Below are 21,213 nucleotides of genomic sequence, written 5' to 3' on the forward strand. Positions count from 1 at the left end.
CTTTGCATTCTGGTGGTAAGGCTGAAAACAGAAGGCCACCTACATAGGTAGCACAGGGGATAAGAAAATGGAAGTAATGATACTCAATGACAGACATGTAAACCGCAAGATGCATGCAGTCCAAACTCTACTCTGCATGGAGAATGTTGATATCTGTGCAGTAATAGACAACAGGTTCAAGACTCCCAAGAGCACCCTAGCACAACCAGGTTACACTTCATACCATGCTTGACAGCCCCAAAACACGGAACTAACTATGACAGGAGGGTGAGTCTCATTAAATGTCAAGGATACTGTGGTGGCAGGATAGGTAGCTTACATCCTTCTAAGTTGGGAACTGCTGATTGAGGGCTCAGTGTCTGTTATTCTAAATGTGTATTAGTTCTGGTTTAAGCACTTGGGCTTCAGGCCAGTTATTTTACATTATGAAGGTTCATGGTCTGCACTCTTGTGGGAGGAGAGGCTGGACTCTGCCCGTCTGAGCTGGGAATTTCTGGCTAAAGGCTTATAGTGCCTGCATATTTGAACTGTTTCTTACTGAAATTGGTGCACCTTGTTTGCTGTAGCATAGACTAGATCCAGGTCTGCTGAATGTAGCTTTGTTTGTATGCTTGTTTGCTTGTTATTTCCCTGAAACACTAATTCCACCTGAAACGCAGTTTTTCAGCGCTTCTGTGGATCACTAGTGACATCTGCATTGCTTACTGTACTTATTTCCTTGTTTCACTTGAAAGAAAGTTACTGTTTGTCATTTATGCATTTAAGTTACCTGTAACACATTGCATTTGAGTTACCTGGCACTTGCTCACTAAAGCATTTATATATGCCAGCACTAACAAATTAAAAGCACTACACCCTCACAAACTCACCTTGAGTACCTTGTTCCCCATTGGCCCTTTTTGTTGTCAATTATAAAGGAATTTCCAATACTATTCTAGCATGTCCAAAGGTCAGTTGTCAATCTCCTCTCCGGTCCAGCTGGTGAATCTGGGAATCTTGAGGCAATGTTACAACTGCCTCATGTACACAGACAACCCTCTCCTCCCCCCAACAAATTCCAACACATGTGAGAGATGCAACCATATAGCCAAATTGGAGGCTAAGCTCTCTCAACTCAGTACTGGCGAAACCTGTCAGGAGGAGAAGGAAACCACAGTCACTACAATTCCAGTCTCACATAGACCTACCACGACAGCAATCCAAACACATAAACACAAAAAAACATACTCGGAGTCTCTAAATAAAAATCTGCCTAAGCAGCAGAGACCTCCAAAGCAGACACCCAAGCAACCGCTACCCCAGAACAGAACACGTGCAACACATAGCTCACAAAGCCAGTGTGCCGAACAGTCACAGCCCTTAAGGCTAAACTACACACCTGATACACTTGTAATAGGTGACTCTATCGTCAGGCACACTGATGTCCCGCTCACCAGGCTGAACAAGGAGAAGATCACGGTGAGATGCCTGTCGGGCGCTATGATCCGCCACATAACACAAGCACACAGGTCACTCCAAGGCAAGTACAAATATGATGCAGTCATTGTCCATACCAGTGTGAATGACCTGAGACGTACCTCCCTGGACTATATGAAAAGAGACATAGAGGAGCTCTCTGAGCATGTAGCCCAGGCCGGTATGGCCCTGACCTTGAGTAGCATCTTACCCTCACCAAGAATGATGCCAAAATATGAAGACAAGATGATCAATTTCAACAATTGGCTTAAGTTTCGGTGTCTTTCAAAGAGGATCCAATGCCTGTCAGCCTGGGATGACATGCTCGACAAGCCACGATGCTTTGCTAGGGATGGCTTGCACCTGTCACCCCTGGGCTTTCTGATATTGTCAAAGGCTCTTGCTACCCCCATAGTGTGTTCTTTAGGCAAGGCTCAAAAGACAAAACCACCTCCATAGGTATCACAAGGGATAGGAAACTAATAGTAATGCTACTCAATGCCAGCAGTGTAAACCTCAAGATGCATGCACTGGAAACTGTCCTTAGCATGGAGAACATCAATATCTGTGCAGTAACAGAATCCTGGTTCAAGGCTCCTGAGAGCACCCCAGCACTGCCAGGTTATACCTCATACCATGCTTGTTGACCCCAAACCTTGCACTGAACCAGAACAGGAGGGGGCGTATCAATATTTGTCAAAGATACACACACCTCCAGGTTGGTGGCACAGCATGAAGCATCAGAGACTATCCATGTGCAACTAACAGTGGGTAAAACTGCCTTCTAGTTTATAGCCTGGCACACACCACCCTCCCAAACCCAGGAACCCCACTTGGCCTTCCTGAGAACACTGGAAATATGAAGGTCTCTCCAAACACCATTATATTGGTGGACTTCAACTACCCAAACATAGACTGGGAGCATTACTCTAGCTCCAACACCCTAGCTCAAAGGTTCCTAGCATTTATACACTCAAATGCTATGGAACAACTTGTTACCACTCCCACAAGAGGGGGAAACATACAGGACCTGATCATCACCAACATGGGGATTCTATGCTCCAGACCAGAAGTGTACCCCTCACTGGTAAGATCAGACCATAAACTAATCTCACTGGATATTCACATCCCAACCCCACCCCCTGTCCACAAAACCACAGTGTAAAACTTCTCTACAGCAAATTCCACACCCCTCAAAACCGAGGTGGAATCCTTCAAAGTCCCCGGGCCTGTGGAAAATACGGCCCAGACCACAGAATCCTTTATAAACGCATTCTATGCACACCTTCAGGAATGCATGGATCATGCAATCCCAAATAAAAACAAGACCCAATCCTCCAAAGGCAGACGTCCTGTCTGGTGGACCACAGCCATAAACAAACTATACAATAGAAGGAGGAAGCTACTACATGATAGAGCAAAATCCCAAAAAGGGGAGGCATCTCTGTTCAGTGTTGGCAAAATACTATGGGCACTCATAAAATTGTCTAAAGCCAGCTTCGAGAGAAGAAATGCACAGGACACTAAGGATAATCACAAGGCTTTCTTTAGTTATGTTAGGAACCTGGGTGGGAATTCCCAGATATGCTCAGAATTAGTCCAAAATGACAAAAAACTACACCGAACCCACAGACATTGCCAACATCCTAGCTGACAGGTTCAGTGCATACCCCCCCCTCCCCACCAGAAGGGCAAATATCTATCCCAGCAGAGTGCTGCCCCCCTGACATCTCAGATGCTCAGGTAAGAGCCGCCCTCTCCAAAGCAAATAACACAGCATCAATGGGACCAGACGGTGTCCCGGGCTGCGTCCTACATGAACTCCAAGATGAGCTAAACCCAAACATAAAACTACTGTTCAATCTCAGCCTTACCACAGGATATGTACCCAAAGAGTGGCGTACAGCAACAGTGGTCCCTCTACACAAAGGTGGTGCCTCAACGGATCCTGTAAACTATCGCCCCATAAGTCTGACTGGCTTGGTCTGCAAAGCTATGGAAAGGATCATCATGGACCTCATACATAAAGATATTGGGGACCTAAAGACACTGGATCCTACCCAGTTCGGCTTTGTTAAGGGCAGATTCTGCCTCTTAAACCTGGTTGATTTCTTTGAAACAGTCACCAAGGCCATTGACAAGGGGAAGGTGGTCCACACAGCCTACCTGGACCTAGCAAAAGCCTTCGATACAATACCCCACTCGGGCATTATAGATAAGCTCACCAGCTGAAATATAAATCCCTATGTCACTAGATAGGTTGCAAACTGGCTCAAGGACAGAACCCACATGGTTAGAATTGCTGGAGCCATGTCAGACTCCAAACCAGTTACAAGTGGCATCCCACAAGGCTCAGTCCTGGGACCTCTCCTGTTCAGTATATATTTCTCGGAGGTACAGGCCAACACGGAAGGACTGTGGCTGACCAAGTTCACGGATGACTGCAAACTGGGCACTATAATTGACTCTCCAGCCGACACAACCATCCTCCAAAAGGGCCTCATAGAAACAGACAACTGGTGCCAGAGCCATGGCCTCAAGCTAAATGCCACAAAGTGTGTAGTCATCCCCTTTGGCAAAAACAAAGTAGCCACAAATGACCACATAGGTGGTAATCCATTACGTACGGAAGAAGTAATTAGGGACATGGGGACTGAAGTTGATAGCAATCTCTCATTTGATGACCACATGGCCAAAGTGGTTAGAAAAACATTTTATATAGCCCACCTAATCATGACAGGATTCACATCTAGATCAGGGGAGGTCATCGCGCCTCTTTACTCATCCCTCATCAGGACCATAATTGAGTACAATGCCCCTTTTGGGATTTACCTTACCAGACACCTGCAGCAACTGGAAGGACCACAAAAGTACCTCACCAAGAGGATCAAAGGGCTCAAACAGATGCCATATGCTGCCCGGTTAACATAACTCCATACTCAGTGGCATACCACCTGCACAGAGGCGATCTGTGCCAGACGTATAATGCCATGTCCAACCCGGAAGTAATGGACATGCTGCACCTCAGAAAATCCAAATCCCATCGAGCTACGCACTCGAGAGACTTGAACCTCAGCACTGACATCAATAGGACATGCTGGAGGGACAGATTTATAACCCAGAGGCTCCCTTCACTCTGGAATAAAATCCCAGTCCAGGTTATGCAGAGTCCCTCATTGACTCTCTTCAAGAGGAATCATGATGAGTGGATGGGGGATCGTAGGTGTACTCCGGGTATCACTTTTGTGTCAATGTTAGACAGAGGCACAGTATACTGACCTCAGAAAAGGGCATAGCAACATTAATCTAAAATGGGTGGCGAAAGCCAAACACACTCTGGCTTGGCTTATAAATGCCCTAGGGCAGATAGCCTAGTATGAACCTATACCCACACCCCCAGGTTGTTGCCACAGTGTGACACATCACAGACTATCCACATGCAACTAACAGTGGGTTAAACTGATTTCCAGTTCATAGCCTGCTACAGACCACCCTCCTAAACCCAGGTAACCCACTTGGCCTACTTAAGAATACATGTCTGCAGGTGTCTCCAAACAACAATATATTGGGCAGCTTCATTTACCCACACATAGACTGGGACCATTACTGTAGCTCCAACACCCTAGGTGAAAGGTTCCTAGAATCCATACACTCAATTGCTATGGAACAACTTGTTACCACTCCCACAAGAGGGGAAAACATGCTGCACCTGATCATCACCAACATGTGGTCTATATGCTCCAGACCAGAAGTGTATCCCTTGCTGGTAAGATGACACCATAGACTACTCTCACTGTATATTCACATGCCAACCGCAGCCCCTGCACAGAAAACCACAGTCAAAAAGTTGTGTAATGCAAATTCCATGTATTCACATGAGGCAGGCTTCACACATGGGAACTATTTAAGGTCACAGGTACATATGTCTATGTGGCACACACATACCTCATGTGTGCATTGACATTACTGATATAATCTATGTCATACAATATTAAGAGTAGCATCCCACACACAGACACACTCACACATGGCATTTGTAGGATTCAAACCCCTACCTATCTATGTTATGACACTTGAGAGAGACGCATTAGCAGAGTGTGCTATTTGCATTATTGGGAGGGTTTCCTTCTCCTGCTATACTTATAGGGTGCTGACATCATCAGTGTTTAGAAAGAGGAATGTGCATCATGTAGTGTGTTCTTCTAGTTGCCAAAAGGGACATTTTTTTCACACAGAATTGGACACACACTAGCCCCCTTCACCCAAACGGAGCATTTGCAGGATTCAAACCCCTATCTAACTATGTTATGACACTTGAGAGAGATGCATTAGCAGAGAGTGCTATTTGCATTATTGGGAGGTTTTCTATCTCCTGCTATACTTATAGGGTGCTGACATCATCAGTGTTTAGAAAGAGTAATGTACATCATGTAGTGTGTTCTTCTAGTTGCCAAAAGGGACATTTCTTTCAAACAGAAGTGCACACACACCAACCCCCTCTCCCCAGTCACACACACCACACATTTGCGGGATTCAAACCCCTACCTAACTATATTATGACACTTGAGAGAGATACATTAGCGGAGTGCACTATTCAAATTATTGGGTATTTGTTCTTCTCCTGCAGTATTTATAGGGTGCTGACATCATTATTTATAAAGAGGTATGTACATCTATTACTATCTGTCAGTTAGGGGGATAGCATATATATGCATTAACAGCCGCCTACTTCAGGGTCACATATGCACATCAGCACTGCCAGGTTATGTTTTATACCATGCTTCGTGACCACAGGACCTGTAACACATAACACAACCAGTTCAGACCACCCCTCCCATATCCAGGAACCACACTTTGCTTCCCTGGGAACAGTGTAGGATATAGGGGGATTATACAGGACACTCTGTATAATCCTTGACAATTGCATTCTATGAGCATCTGGAAGGTTTGCATTGATCATGCTATCCCAAATAAACCTAAGACTCCTCCACAACAGGAGACCTGTCTGGTGTACACCAGCCATATATAAGCTGTACAACAGAAGGAGGGAGCTAATACATTACAGAGCAATATCCCACAGAGGGAGGACGTCTCTGAACAGTATTGGCATGACACTTCAATCCCTCAAAATCATCACGTCAAAGTGTTGACAGTGAAATTGTCCAGACACTGCAGATAAGGCTCCCCTCAGTTTGTAATTGACGCCCAATTACTGTTATAAGTCCTCGCCAACCCTCTTCCAGCAAACACCAGCCACATGGATGTGACATTGCAAATTCAACCCCTGGGATCTCCACTGTGTCCCTGCTTGACGGAGGCACAGCACACTAGCCTTAAACGGTGCCTTCTGTGACCTACTTTACAGAGGCACAGTAGCCTACTGTACTGGGGAGGCAGATGCCAAACACACTCTGGCTAAGCTTGTATTCCCTAGGGCAAACAGCCTAGTATTGACCTCTACACCCATATGTTTAATTTTCAGATGCACAATATTTGTTGCTGATAAACTGTTTGCAGGTCTTTATTACCATAGCTTTCCCTGTTTCTATGAACAACTTGTGTATCTGTGGAAGATGTTTGAATATGAGAGGGATCCACTATTTAACTTATGTCTCTGTAGTCATTTAACTGTGTGCACTGGGCAGATTGCTGTATTGTGGGAGGTTCCTGGATTAACACATACAAATACCAGATATGTGTGGCCAACTGCTAAACTGAGACATGGCCTAAGTGTGTGAGCATGCCCAGTTCAGGCTTTCCATGGCTTGTTGCCTGACATATGTCTCATTTATCAAAGTGTGCGAGCATGCCCAGTGTGTGCTTTCCATATGTTAAAATCTGCAGTCCACCACATTTGTGGTTGTGTGTGAACTTCAACAATATTTCACATTTATAGTTGTGTGTTGGGAGTCATGTTGTGTACTTACTGCCCAACTGCTTTGTGTCTGAACCCAACAGGGATTATACTGTGCCTGCAGGGTTTCCATGGAATAGTTTGCATACAGTTGTCAACATCCTTTCATACTGACCAAACACTGTAATATCGTATAGTGTACTGGTTCAGTACTTTCACTGTGGTAGACAGTATCCAGGGTTTCAGTCCTATCACTGCTTTAAATATTCATAGTGAGCACACCAGACTGGTTAAGGGCCAGTTGTGCACATATGACCATGTTGCATTTTGTTCAGATATGGACTACTTAAACCAGGCTTGTCCAACATTGGTAGTGTATTCCACAACTTGGGTGGGCATTGACAAACACTAGCTATGTGCCCTAGGCCATTTCCAGTGCTAGTCAGAGAGTGTGTTTGTCCTTCAACACACATTGTAACTGGAGTTTGCCATGACATATTTCAATGTTAGTATACTGTGCCTCTGTCTACCCATGACATAACAGTGATACCCAGGGTAAACCTACCATCTCCCATCCACTCATCAAGATTCCTCTTGAGGAGAGTCAATGAGGGACTCTCTGGCTAACCTGTACTGGGAGTTTACTCAAGAGTGGAGGGAGCATCTGGGTTATGGATCAATCACTACAGCATGTCCTATTTATGTCAGTGCTGGGGTTCAGGTCTCTCATGTGCATAGCTCACTGGCATTCAGATTTTACAAGGTGCAGCATGTTCATTGATTCCATCTTGGACATGGCTTTATACATCAGGCACAGATTGCCTCTGGGCAGGCAGTATGGCACTGTGTGGAGCTGCAGTTTGTTTAATCAGGCAACACATGTCATCTGTTCGAGCTCTTTGATCCTCCTGGTGAGGTACTTTTGGGGTCTTTCCAGTTGCTGGAGGTGTCTGCTGAGGTACATCCCACAGGGGCCATTGTACTCAATTGTGAGGCTGATGAAGGATGACTGAAGAGGCACGATGACCTCCCCTGATCTAGATGTGACTACCTTCATGATTAGGTGGTATGTTTCTGTAACCACTACAGCCACATGGTTGTCAAATGCAAGATATCTATCAACTTGTGTCCCCAGGTTTCTTATTATTTCTAAAGTACTTAATGGGTTAACACCTATGTGGTAATTGGTGGGCACTTACTGTTTATCCACAGGGGATAACTATACACTTTTCTGCATTTAGCTTGATGACATGGCTCTGGCACCAGTTGTCTGTTTCTATGTGGCCCTTTTGTAGGATGCTTGTGTCAGCTGGAGGGTCAGATATGGTGCCCAGTTTGTAGTCCTCTGCAAACTTATTCAGACACAGTCCTTCCATGTTGGCCTGTACCTATGGGAAATATATACCAAACAAGGGAGGTCCCAGGACCGAGCCTTGTGGGATGCCAATTGTAGCTGGTTTGTAGTCTGACATGGCTGCAGCATTTCTAACCATGTCAGTTCTGTCCTTGGGCTGGTTTGCAACCCATCTACTGACATAGGGATTTATATTTAAGCTGGTGAGCTTATCTATAATGAACACGTGGGGTATTGTATGGAAGGCTTTTGCAAGGTCCAGACAGGCTGTGTGGACCACATTCCCCCTCATCAATGGCCTTGATGACTGTTTCAAATGAGTCAAACATGTTTAAGGGGCAGGATCTGCCCTTAAGAAAGCCACACTGAGTAGGGTCCAGTGTCTGTAGGTCCCCAATACCTTTATTTCTGAGGTCCATGATGATCCTTTCCATAGCTTTGCAGACCAAGCTTGTCAGGATTCTGGGGTGATAGTTTGCAGTATCCATTCAGGCACCACCTTTGTGGAGAGGGACCACTGTTGCTGTACAATGCTCTTTGGGTACATATCCTGTGGTAAGGCTGAAATTGAGCAGTAGTGTTATTTGATGTTCCATTCTTCTTGGAGTTCATGTTGGACACAGCCCAGCACACCATCTCGTACCAGTGATGCTGTGTGTTTTGCTTTGAAGATGCTGGCTGTTACCTCAGCATCTGCAATGTCAGGGGGCCAGCACTCTGCTGGGATAGATATTTGGCATTTTGGTGGTGGTGGGGGGGGAGTTTGCACTGAACCTGTCAGGTTGGATGTTGGCAATGTGTGTGGGTTTGGTGTATTGTTTGTAATATTTGAGTAATTCAGAGCATATCTGTGAATTCCCACCAAGGTTCCTACCATCAGATAAGAAAGCCTTGTGATTATCCTTAGTGTCCTGTACAATTTGTATCTTCATAGGTTCATAGGTTCATACTAGGCTATCTGCCCTAGGGCATTTATAAGCCTAGCCAGAGTGTGTGTGGCTTTCGCCACCCTTGCTATGTGAATATTATGCCCATTTAGGGTGTACTTTACTGTGCCTCTGTCTAGACGTGACACAGTGATGACCCCCAGTGTAAATCTACGATCTCCCATCCACTCATCAAGATTCCTGTTGAAGAGAGTCAGTGAAGGGCTCTGCCTACGGACTGGGATTCTGTTCCAGAGTGTAGGGAGCCTCTGGGTTGTGAATCTGTCCCTCCAGCACATCCTATTTATTTATGTGTTGAGGTCGAAATCTCTCGCTCTCACGGCTCTGATGGATTTGGATTTTCTGAGGTGGAGCATGTCCATTAATTCTGGATTGGACATGGCCTTGTACATCGGGCATACATCACCTCTGAGTAGGCAGTATGTGACTGCATACAGCTGGGGTGTCTTCAGCCGGGCAGCATATGACAAATGTTTTAGACCCTTTATCCTCTTGGTGAGGTACTTTTGAGGTCTTTCTAACTGCTGCAGGTGTCGAGTAAGGTACATCCCAAATGGGGCATTGTACTCAATTATGGGCCTAATAAGAGAAGACTATAGGGGCACAATGACCTCTCTTGATGTAGACGTGAATCCTTTCATGATAAGTTGGCCAATATAGAAGGTCTTCTTAGCCACCCTGGCAATGTGAGTGTCACATGAGAGGTTACTACCACTTGTGTCCCTAGGTCCCTGATTACTTCTTCCATACGTAATGGATTACCACCTATGTGGTAATTTGTGAGTACCTTGTTTGGTATTTGGAGAGACATTCATATGCTCCAGTGTCTTCAGGAAGGCTAAGCGGGGTTCCTGGGTTTGAGAGGGTGGTCTGTAGCATGCTACAAACTGTACAGCAGTTTTTCCTATGGTTAGTTGCACATGGCTGGTCTCCGATACTTTGTGCATTGTCAGTAACCTGGAGGTGTGGGTATCTTTGCTGAATATGGATACTCCCCCTCCTTTTGTGGTTTGGTCCAGGTTTTGGGGCCGAAAAGCATGATATGAGGTATAACCTGGTAGTGCTGGGGTGCTCTCAGGAGCCTTGATGCAGGTTTCCATCACTGCACAGACATCAATGTTCTCTATACTGGGGAGGGCCTCAAGAGCGTGCATCTTGAGGTTTAGACTTCTGGCATTGAGCAGCATTACCCTTATGTTTTTTCCACTTATGTTTTCTGGGGAGGTGGGTTTGTCTTTTCAGCCTTGCCTACAAAAGGCACTATGGAGGTAACAAGAGCCTTATCCAATATCCAGACGCCCAGGGGTGACATTTGCAAGCCATCCCTGGCAAAGCAGCGTGGCTTGTCAAGCATGTCATCCCAAGCAGACAGACATTGGATCCCCTTGGAATGACACCAGTAATTGAGCCAATTGTTAAAGCTGATCATTCTGTGTTTGTACTGTGGCATCATTCTTGGTGAGGGTAGGATGCTGCTCAGGGTCAGGGTCACACCGGCCTGGGCTACATAATCGGAGAGCTCCTCTATGTCTCTTTTCATGTAGTCCAGGGAGGTACGTCTCAGGTCATTCACACCAGCATGGACAATGACTGAGTCATATTTGTACTTGCTTTGGAGTGACCTGCGTGCTTGTGTTATGTGGCGGATTGTAGCAGCCTACAGGCGGCTTACTGTACCCTTTTCCTTATTCAGTCTGGTGAGCGGGACATCAGTGTGTCTGACTATGGAGTCACCTATTACAAGTGTATCAGGCATGTTGTTTGTCCTTAAGGGCTGGGACTGTTTGGCACACTGACTTTGTGTACTATGTGTTGCATGTGCTATGTTTGGAGGTAGTGGTTGCTTGGGTGTCTACTTTGGAGGCCTCTGTTGATTTGGTGGATTTTTAATTAGAGCCTCCGGGAATGTTTTTGTGTGTTTATATCTTTGGTTTGCAGTTGTGATAGGTCTATGTGAGACTGGGTTTGTGGTGTGTGTGGTTACCTTCTCCTACTGACTAGTTTTGACAGTACTGAGTTGAGAGAGCTCAGCCTCCAGTTTTGATAAATGGTTGCATCTCTCACATATATTTGTATTTCTTGGGGGGAGGAGGGGGTTGTCTGTGTACATGGGGCAGGTGTAACATTGTCTCAAGATTCACAGATTCAACATGTTGTAGCTGGCCTTAGTGGATTTTATGTGTGGCCATATTTTATTGCCATAATACTGATCAGAGATTACTTCCCTTTTTAGGATTTGCTCTATCATGTAGTAGCTTCCTCCTTCCCTTGCATGGTTTGGTAATGGCTGGGGTCCACCATGCCAGATGCCTGCGTGTATGGAATTGGGTCTTGGTTTTATTTGGGATTGCATAATCCATGCATTCCTGAAAGTGTTCATAGAATGCATTTATAAAGGGTTTTGAGGTGTGGCCCATATTTTCCACAGGCACAGGGCCTTTAATGGATTCCACATCAGTTTGGAGGAGTGCAACATTTGCTTTACACATGTTTTTCACTGTGGTTTTCTGGCCAGTGACTGTGGTCAGGATGTGTATATCCAGTGTGATTACTCTATGGTCTGATCTTACCAGTGAGGGATACACTTCTCATCTGGCCATAGAGTACCCATGTTGCTGATTATCACATCCAGTATTCTTACCCCTCTTGTGGGAGTGGTACGTTGTTCCTGAGCATTTTGGTTTATGAATTCTAAGAACCTTTGGCCTAGGGTGTTGGAGATAGAATAATGCTCCCAGTTTATGTTTGAGTATTTTCAGTCACCCAATATAATGTTGTTTGGAGAGCTTGATATTTTCGTGTGCTCCAACGTAGGCCAAGTGCAGTTCCTGGCATTAGGAGGGTAGTCTGTAGCAGGCTACAAACTGGGTGGCAGTTTTAGCCACTGTTACTTGACCGTGGATAGTCCATGCTGCTTCTTGTTGTGTTACCAACATGGGAGTGTGGTTATCCTTGACAATTATTGCTAGTCACCATCTTTTTGTAGTTTTTTCCATGTTTTGGGGCTGTAAAGCACGGTATGAGGTGTAACCTGGTAGTGTTAGGGTGCTCTTGTGAGCCTTGACCCAGTTTTCTATTACAGAACAGATATCAACATTCTCCATGCTGAGGGGAGTTTAGACTGCATGCATCTTGCAGTTTAGACTTCTGGCATTGGGTAGCATTACATCTAGGTTCTTATCCCTTGTGATACCTATGGAGGTGGTTTGTGTTTTGAGCCTTACCTATTCAAGGCACGGTGGGGATGACAACAGCCTTTGCCAGTATCCAAAAGGCCAGGAGTGATAGGTGCACACCATCCCTAGCAGGTGGAGCATCGTGTCTTGCTCAGCATGTCATCCCAGGCTGGCACGCATTGGATCCCCTTTGACTAACAGCAATACATAAGCCAATTATTGTAATTGATCATCTTGTCTTCATAGTGTGGCATCATGCTTGGTGAGGGTAGGATGTTAGTCAGGGTCATCAAGTTTGCATATACTACATGGTGTTACATTGCTTAACACATGGCAATCATGCCTCAGGTGGTGCTGCAGGGCTGTCTAAGTTGGATGCACATACTACACTCCCTGTACATGTTTGAAAGCAGGTTGTGTCAACTTAAGCATCCCTTTTACTATATGTGTGAGTCAGAGAGAGGTATAATTTCCAGGGTTCCTACTGAGCCAGTGTATGTGTTGCCCCTTTGCCAAGGCCAAGGCATACTGGGCACACCTCCTTCTGCCTACTGGGGCAGGCTCAGGTTGTTCCTCCTCCGAGTCACGCTCTGCCTGTGATTGGCTTGGCAATGGTGGGGGGCTGTTTGGCCCAGCCCTATGCTGGTCCTGCTGCAGCTATTTTTGCAGAATCATATTAAGTAGCATAGCACATACCATGACGATTTGGGTACATGTAGTTGGCGAGTACTGCAAGGCTCCACCAGATGTGTCCAGGCACCGGAACCGTGACTTGAGCAGCCCAAACACATGCTCAATTACATTTTGTGTTTGTGCGTGTGCCTCATTATGGCGTTCTTGTTCAGGTGTGTGTGCATTTCTGATGGGTGTCATCAGCCACGGCTCCAGTGCGTAGCCAGCATCCCCCACTAAGTGACCATGTGGGATGTCCCCATTGGCAAATATCTGGTACAGCTGCATCAAATGCCAGATATGGGAATCATGGTAGCTTCCGGGGCAGCCAGCACACACATTCGTTATTATGCCCTGGGCATCACACACGACCTGGCAGTTGATGGAGGGGAAGCCCTTGTGGTTAATGTAGGCCCTACCCCACTCACCAGCTGGTGCTTTGATGCGTATATGCGTGCAGTCTATTGCACCCACTACCTCAGGGTATTCCGCTATTTGCTGGAAGAGACGCATATTGCTGGCCAATACCTCACGGGAATTGGGGAAATATATATGACATGTGCTGACATGGCATCCAGGAACTGGTGCAGTACCCTGGATGCTGATGCCTGTGATATCCCCATCATATCACCAGTTCGTCTCTGGAAGGTACCTGTTGCTAGTATTCTTAGGCTAACACATACCTTGGTTTCCACTGGGATGGGCTCCCCTCTGTTGGTTCTGTGTGTGAGGCGTGGCCTGCACAGCTCAACAATTTGCTGTAGGAGGTCTCTATCCACTCTATAGCGCTCCACTATCTCCAGCTCATGTAACCCCTGGTAGGTGACCCTGGGCCTGTACACTCTTCTCCGTCTCCTCACTGTGGGTTGTCCAGCAGCATTTGCATAGTCACCACCCTCAGCAAGTTGCATATGTCTCCTTATAACAGCTATGGCAGCCCCTAGCATTTTTGGTCTGAGTGAAGCTTTTTCAGTTTTCACTTCTAATAGCTTACTCCTCAGTTGCAGTATCTCTTGAGAGAAACATTCTGCACTGTTGTTTGCAGAGTTTTAAGTGCTGGGCTGGGCTACTGTTCTGCCTGTGTAATTGCCTGCTTCTGATTGTTTTCACCTGCTAGCTCTGCCAGTAATCCCTGCTAGCTTCCTACTATTTCTCATGCTTCCTTTCTCCCTTCTGTTTCCTCAGGGGGGAGCAACGCGCATACCAGCGAAAACACGCTCACAGTGGCTAACACACGCGCACACATGCTTAGATGGACTAGAATCTGCTTATTCAGGTTAAAATGCACGCACACCAGCGCAAACAAGCTTACAGGTGTTTAAACAGGCTCCTACATGCGTATTCTGCCTTAAACGCGCGCACTCACGCTTACATGTGCGCACTCTAGCTTACTCGTGCCTACCAGCGTGCACATGCGTGCATGCACACCCTGCAAGAAACTTTGGTGTTATCCATAGTCTACATCTTCCATTTCTTGGCTTTCCCATGCCTACTTGTTGACACTCCTCTTTCCATGATGTGTGACTGACATCTTTCACATGCCACTGTGCTCCAATGAGCTGCATTTCTTTCATACATTCCCCCCTGTGATGTCACCTATCTCCTACTCTGTTACTCCCCCTTATCCTACTCCTACACTGCACGGAATGTGCTCATTTCCTATGTGACAGTACGATTCACTATCCTACCACTCATTTACATGGGATTGCCTACTAATGCTTAGTTACATGTCTTACACTCAGCTTCCCCCTTAAGCAACCCCTACTCGGTGGCCATGTTGTTTTAGCCTGCTATTCCCTTACATTGTAAATTCATGCTTTGCATAAAACCCAAATTTTTATTTTTCTGTTTTTACAGCGCAGCCCGTTTGCGCGGTGCTGCGCTACGTTTAAACTTCGGTGAAAAAAATATATATTTTTATTTTATTTTTGCATCGGGGTACGTTGCCAGTGGCCACATATTTGGCCACTGGCATGCTGCCTGGGGCATTTGCAACCTTTATTTGGAGCTGACAAGTCTCCATTGTGTTATTTGCAGAACGGTACTCAGTTATCAACTGAGTACATTTATGCAGATAACACGGCTCTTACACAGGCAGGTTTCTGCTTCCTGGATTGTGAAATTACCTCATTTGCATGCCTTTCAGCTGCAAGTGAGGTAATTAGCATATCCACACCCTGTCTGTGTAGGAGTCGTTTGAGGTGTTCTCTTACACGCACACACAGGCTGTTCCTGGATCGCAATGGCTGCATGGAGTCTTACACTACTCTTAGACTCCATGCAAGCCATTGTGAATCCTGCCCATTATTTTTTCATTGTATTGCTATGCATTTTTAACAGATGATAAAGATATTACTTTATAAACACTTGAGCTTACTTATATCATCCTCCAAAGATGGGTTTCCTGCAAGAAAACTTCATTTAATTTATCATTCTTAAGAAATTTAAAAAGTCTTCCTCTCTTGATTTTTTATGTTTGTTAAATGAGTAAGCCTAGTACTAGACACAAACGTCCCTTTTCACACGTGAACCGGGAGAGTTGTCTGGTTAACTGACTTGCTCAGAGTTACATGATATGCAAATGCACATGTAAGGCAAGAAATCCTATACCACATTAACAGCTTAGAGCCCTAATCCTCTGCATGAAGTGCTAGACAAATTACTGTGTTACTGCAGACATTATTGTTATTAGAGATTCCTGCAAACATTATAAAATGTCTACAGTACCTATCCTGTTCTGATATAAAATCTGCATATTAATATGTAAGTAAAATCCCTATCCTGAAATCTAAAATAATTACAAATATAACTTGGCTGGTACTTTAAACTAACTTTATATATATATATATATATATATATATATATATATATATATATATATATATATATATAAAATATATATATATATATATATATATATATATATATATATATATATATATAAAATATATTTTATATATATGTATGTGTATATATATATATATATATATATATATATATATATATATATATATATATATAGATAGATATGTGTGTGTGTGTGTGTGTGTGTGTGTCTGTGTGTGTGTGTGTCTATATATACACACATGTATACTGTGGTGGTGTGCTGCGGTAGCATTGTCGCCTCACAGTAAGACGTCCTGTTCGATTCTCAGCTAGAGTGTCTTCTGTGTGGAGACATGTGTGAATGGGCGTACCTTCATTGAAAGTTGTGCGTCAGGGCCAGCAACTCGGCACGTAAAAATCTACTGCCAATCATTATAGGACCACAGTTCCACTGTGGCGACCCCTAACTGGGAAAAGCCAAGAGACACAACACACATGTATATACACGTGGATTTATGTCATATTATCAAGTTTTTGAAAACTTAAAATTCATATGGTTGAGACCATATGTTCAAGTTTCCAGAAACTTAATTATATAAATCCACACACACACACACACACACACACACACACACACACACACACACACACACACACACACACACACACACACACACACACACACACACACACCTGCTCTCCTAAAAATGCACTAAAATTGAACTTATTAGCTGAAATGTAGTTTCAAGGATTAAGCAAACATTTAATTGTGGACTGAATGTACTGAAGGATCCATCAGAGTCTGTTTTCAATTCTTTTTATTGCCACATTCCCTCGTAGATAAGTAGTAGTCCTTTCATTTTCAGTTAAGTTTTCCTGAAGAATTTTATGTTTACAAAACTAATTCACAAAAGTGTCCTTTAATTTCAATTTAGTTTTCATCATGCATTATGTGTCAATGAAAATAAAGTATCAAATAATTCAAATAACTCTATTACCTATAAAAATAATGCCCATATGTAAGTACTTTTAAAATATATCTTTTAACTCATAGCATAAGTTTAAATTACAGTGAAAGGAAATACATAAAGAACAGTGGAGTAGCACAGTGAATATGATTGCTACTTTAAAGCAAGACATCATCTGGTACAACTTGCAGCTGGGGTTCCTTCTTTATGGAGTCTGCATGCCCCCCACCCCAAGTACACATTGGTTTTCTTTTGGTGCTCTGATTCGCAAATGCATGCACTAGATAAACTGTGATTCTCCAAATTGCCCATAGATGCAGTGGATATAAAAAGTGTACACACCCCTGTTAAAATGCCAGATTTTTGTGATATAAAAAATGAGACCACAATAAATCATTTCAAAACTTTTCCCACTTTTAATGTGATCTATAACCTGTGCAATTCAATTGAAAAACAAACAAATCTGTTATGGAGAAAAATATAAAAAATAAAAAATGTACGATAAGCTGGTTGCATAAGTGTGCATACCCTTAAACTAATACTTTGTTGAAGCACCTTTTGATTTAATTACATCATTCAGTCTTCTTGGGTAGGAGTCTATCAACATGGCATATCTTGACTTGGCAATACTTGCCCACCCTTCCTTGCAAAAGCACTCCAAATCTTTCAGATTGCAAGGGTATCTCTTGCGCACAGCCATCTTCAGGTCACCCCACAGATTTTCTATTGGATTAAGGTCTCGGCTCTAGCTTGGCCATTCCAAAACTTTAATTTTCTTCTGGTGAAGCCATTCTTTTGTTGATTTGGATGTATGCTTGGGGTCATTGTCGTGTTGAAAGGTGAAATTCCTCTTCACTCTTCAACTTCAGCTTTCTAGCAGACCCCTGAAGGTTTTGGGCCAAAAGGGTTTGGTATTTGGAACTGTTCATAATTCCCTCCACCTTGACTAAAGCCCCATTTCCAGCTAAAGAAAAGCAACCCCAAATCATGATACTGCCACCACCATGCTTCACAGTGGCCATGGTGCTCTTTTGGTGATGTGAAGTGTTGTTTTTGCACCAAACATGCCTTTTGGAATTGTGGTCAAAAAGTTTAACCTTGGTCTTATCAGACCATAACACATTTTCCCACAAGCTTTGGGGAGATGTGATGTATTGTTTTGCATATTTTAGCCTGGCCTGGATGTTTTTCTGTGTAAGAAAAGGCTTTAATCTTGCAACCCTACCCCATAGGCCAGACATATGGAGAATATGGGAGATTGTTGTCTTATGTATTACACGACCAGTACTTGCCAGAAATTCCTGCAGCTCCTTTAGTGTTACTGTAGGTCTCTTGGCAGCCTCCCTGACCAGTCTTCGTCTTGTCTTTTCATCAATTTTGGAGGGATGTCCAGTTCTTTGCAACATCACTGCTGTCCCATATTTTCTCCACTTTTTGATGACTGTCTTCACTGTGTTTCATGGTATACCCAGTGCTGTGGACATTTTTTGTACCCCTGTCCTGACTGATACCTTTCAACAATGAGATCCCTTTGATGCTTTGTAAGCTCTCTGCTAACCATGGCTTTTGCTGTAGCAGGCAACTGAGTAAATGTCAGGAAAATCCTACTAGGGTGGCTGAAATTTATTTGGGGTTAATCCGAGTCTCTTTAATTGATGGCAGGTGTGTACCCAAGAAGACTGAATGCTGTAATTAAAGCAGAAGGTGCTCCAACAAAGTATTATTTTAAGGGTGTGCACACTTATGCAACCAGCTTATTGTATGTTTTTTATTTTTTATATTTTTTCCCCTAACAGATTTGTTTTTCAATTGAATTTTACAGGTTATAGGTCACATTAAAGGTGGGAAAAGTTCTGAAATGATTTATTGTTGTCTCATTTTTTATATCACAAAAACCTGGCATTTTTACAGGGGTGTGTGCACTTTCTATATCCACTGTATATATATGGTGTCTCAGTGAATGAGACTGTCCTTTTCATGATAGACTAGAATCTTGTCCATAATGTATTTCAGTGTCTTATGCCCACTGGATGATGGGTTTGGTTCTGGCAATCCCTAGTTATCCTGTAACAAACAAAGCAGATTATTCGAAAATGGAAATGAATACCAAATGAAGAAGAATATATAATATGTTTGTGTGTGTGTGTGTGTGTGTGTATGTGTGTGTGTGTGTGTGTTTGTGTGTGTGTGTGTGTGTGTGTGTGTGTGTGTGTGTGTGTGTGTGTGTGTGTGTGTGTGTGTGTGTGTGTGCGTGTGGTTGCCTTTGATGTAACTGAGAGGATGTTTCATGACATGATGATGGGAATTGTCAGCTCAATCTGTCAATACTCATTCTGTCGGTGCATCATCTGTTATGCGGGGTAGTGTAAGTGTCAGAGGATTTATGTGAATGGTGTGTGCATCTGTGTTTGCAGTCTGAGGGCTGATGAGTGGTGTAGAAGTATACAAAGTAGGGTGTTTTGTGTGAATGTATACAAGTGAGTGCAAGTAAGAGGAGTGTTTTGTATGATTATCAAACAGTGATGGTGAGGAAGTTTTTCTTTCTTTCCTCACTGTTGTGCAATATGAGACTCAGTTTATAGAAAGTTGTAGTGTGTGGGAGTATGATTCTCCAGTGGTATGCCAAAACATTTATTTTTCTGTGCCTTTTTGTGTAACAATCCATTGCTGTATTTTTCAATACAATGTGGTGCAATATTTCGTTGTCTCAACAAAGGCTAAACTATACATAAGCACACTAAAGTATACATTATATATTTACCTAAAATCATGTGCATGCCTTTTTATTAATGACTCTCCTCTATCTGTAATTTATTCAGTTGTTTCAAAATATATTATTACATACAATTAGGTTAACCTGTATTTAATAAAGCAGAGAAAACTCAGTTGAAAGAGATGCAGGAATAATTACACCAAGGGCAGGATTCACGAAGGCTTGCACGGAGACTAAGAGTAGTGTAAGACTCCATGCAGCCTTCGCGATCCAGGAACAGCCCAAAGTCCGTGTAAGAGACAAGCTAAAACGTCTCTTACACGGTGGATGGATAAGCTAATCACCTCACTTGCAGCCGAATAGCATGCAAATGAGGATGATTAGCGATCCAGGAAGCCCAGAACAGCCCGTGTAAGAGCCGTTTTAGCAGCAGAAATGTACTCAGTTGACAACTGAGTAAGTTTCTGCAAAAACCACAATGGAGCCATGTCAGCTCCAAATAAAGGGTGCATATGTGTCAGGCAGCATGCCAATGGCCAAATATGTGGACATTGGCAAGGTAACCCGATGCAAAAATATTAAAAATATAATTTTTTTTTCGCAAACGGGCTGCGCTGTATAAAACATAAAAACGAAGGTTATAAACCCACAAATGTGGGTTTTATGCAATACATGGAATTTCAATGCAGGGACCAGCAGACCAAAAACAACATGGCCACCGTGTAGTGGTTGCTAAGGGGGGAAGCTGAGTCTAAGAGATGTAACTAAGCATTAGTAGGCAATCTGATGCAAATGAGTGTTAGGATACTGAATTCCACTGTCACATAGCAAATGAGCACATTCTGAGTAGTGTAAGTGTTACAGAAGGGGGAGGAACAGAGTAGGAGATAGGTGACATCACAAGGGGGAATGGTAGAAAGAAATGCAGTTCACTGGAGGTTAGTGTTACATGACAAATGTCAGACACAGATCATGGAAAGAGGAGTGCCACAAGATAAGCATGGGAATGTCAAGAAATGGAAGGTGTACACTGTTGCCTACACCAAAGTTTCTTGCTGGGCGTGCATGCGCACGTGTGCGCGCCATGAAGCGTGAGTAAGACAGTGAGCGCGTGTGTAAGGCAGACTGAGCATGTGGGAGCATGTTGTTAGCTGTTTAACACTGTTTGCGCTGGTGTGCGCGCGTGTAGGGCAGACTTAGCATGTAGAAGCCTGTTGGCAGAGCTGTAACACTGTTTGAGTTGGTGCG

The sequence above is a fragment of the Protopterus annectens genome, chromosome 1.part2 (genome assembly GCF_019279795.1).
Source record: "Protopterus annectens isolate FY-2018-M chromosome 1.part2, PAN1.0, whole genome shotgun sequence".
Lineage (NCBI taxonomy): Eukaryota > Metazoa > Chordata > Ceratodontiformes > Protopteridae > Protopterus > Protopterus annectens.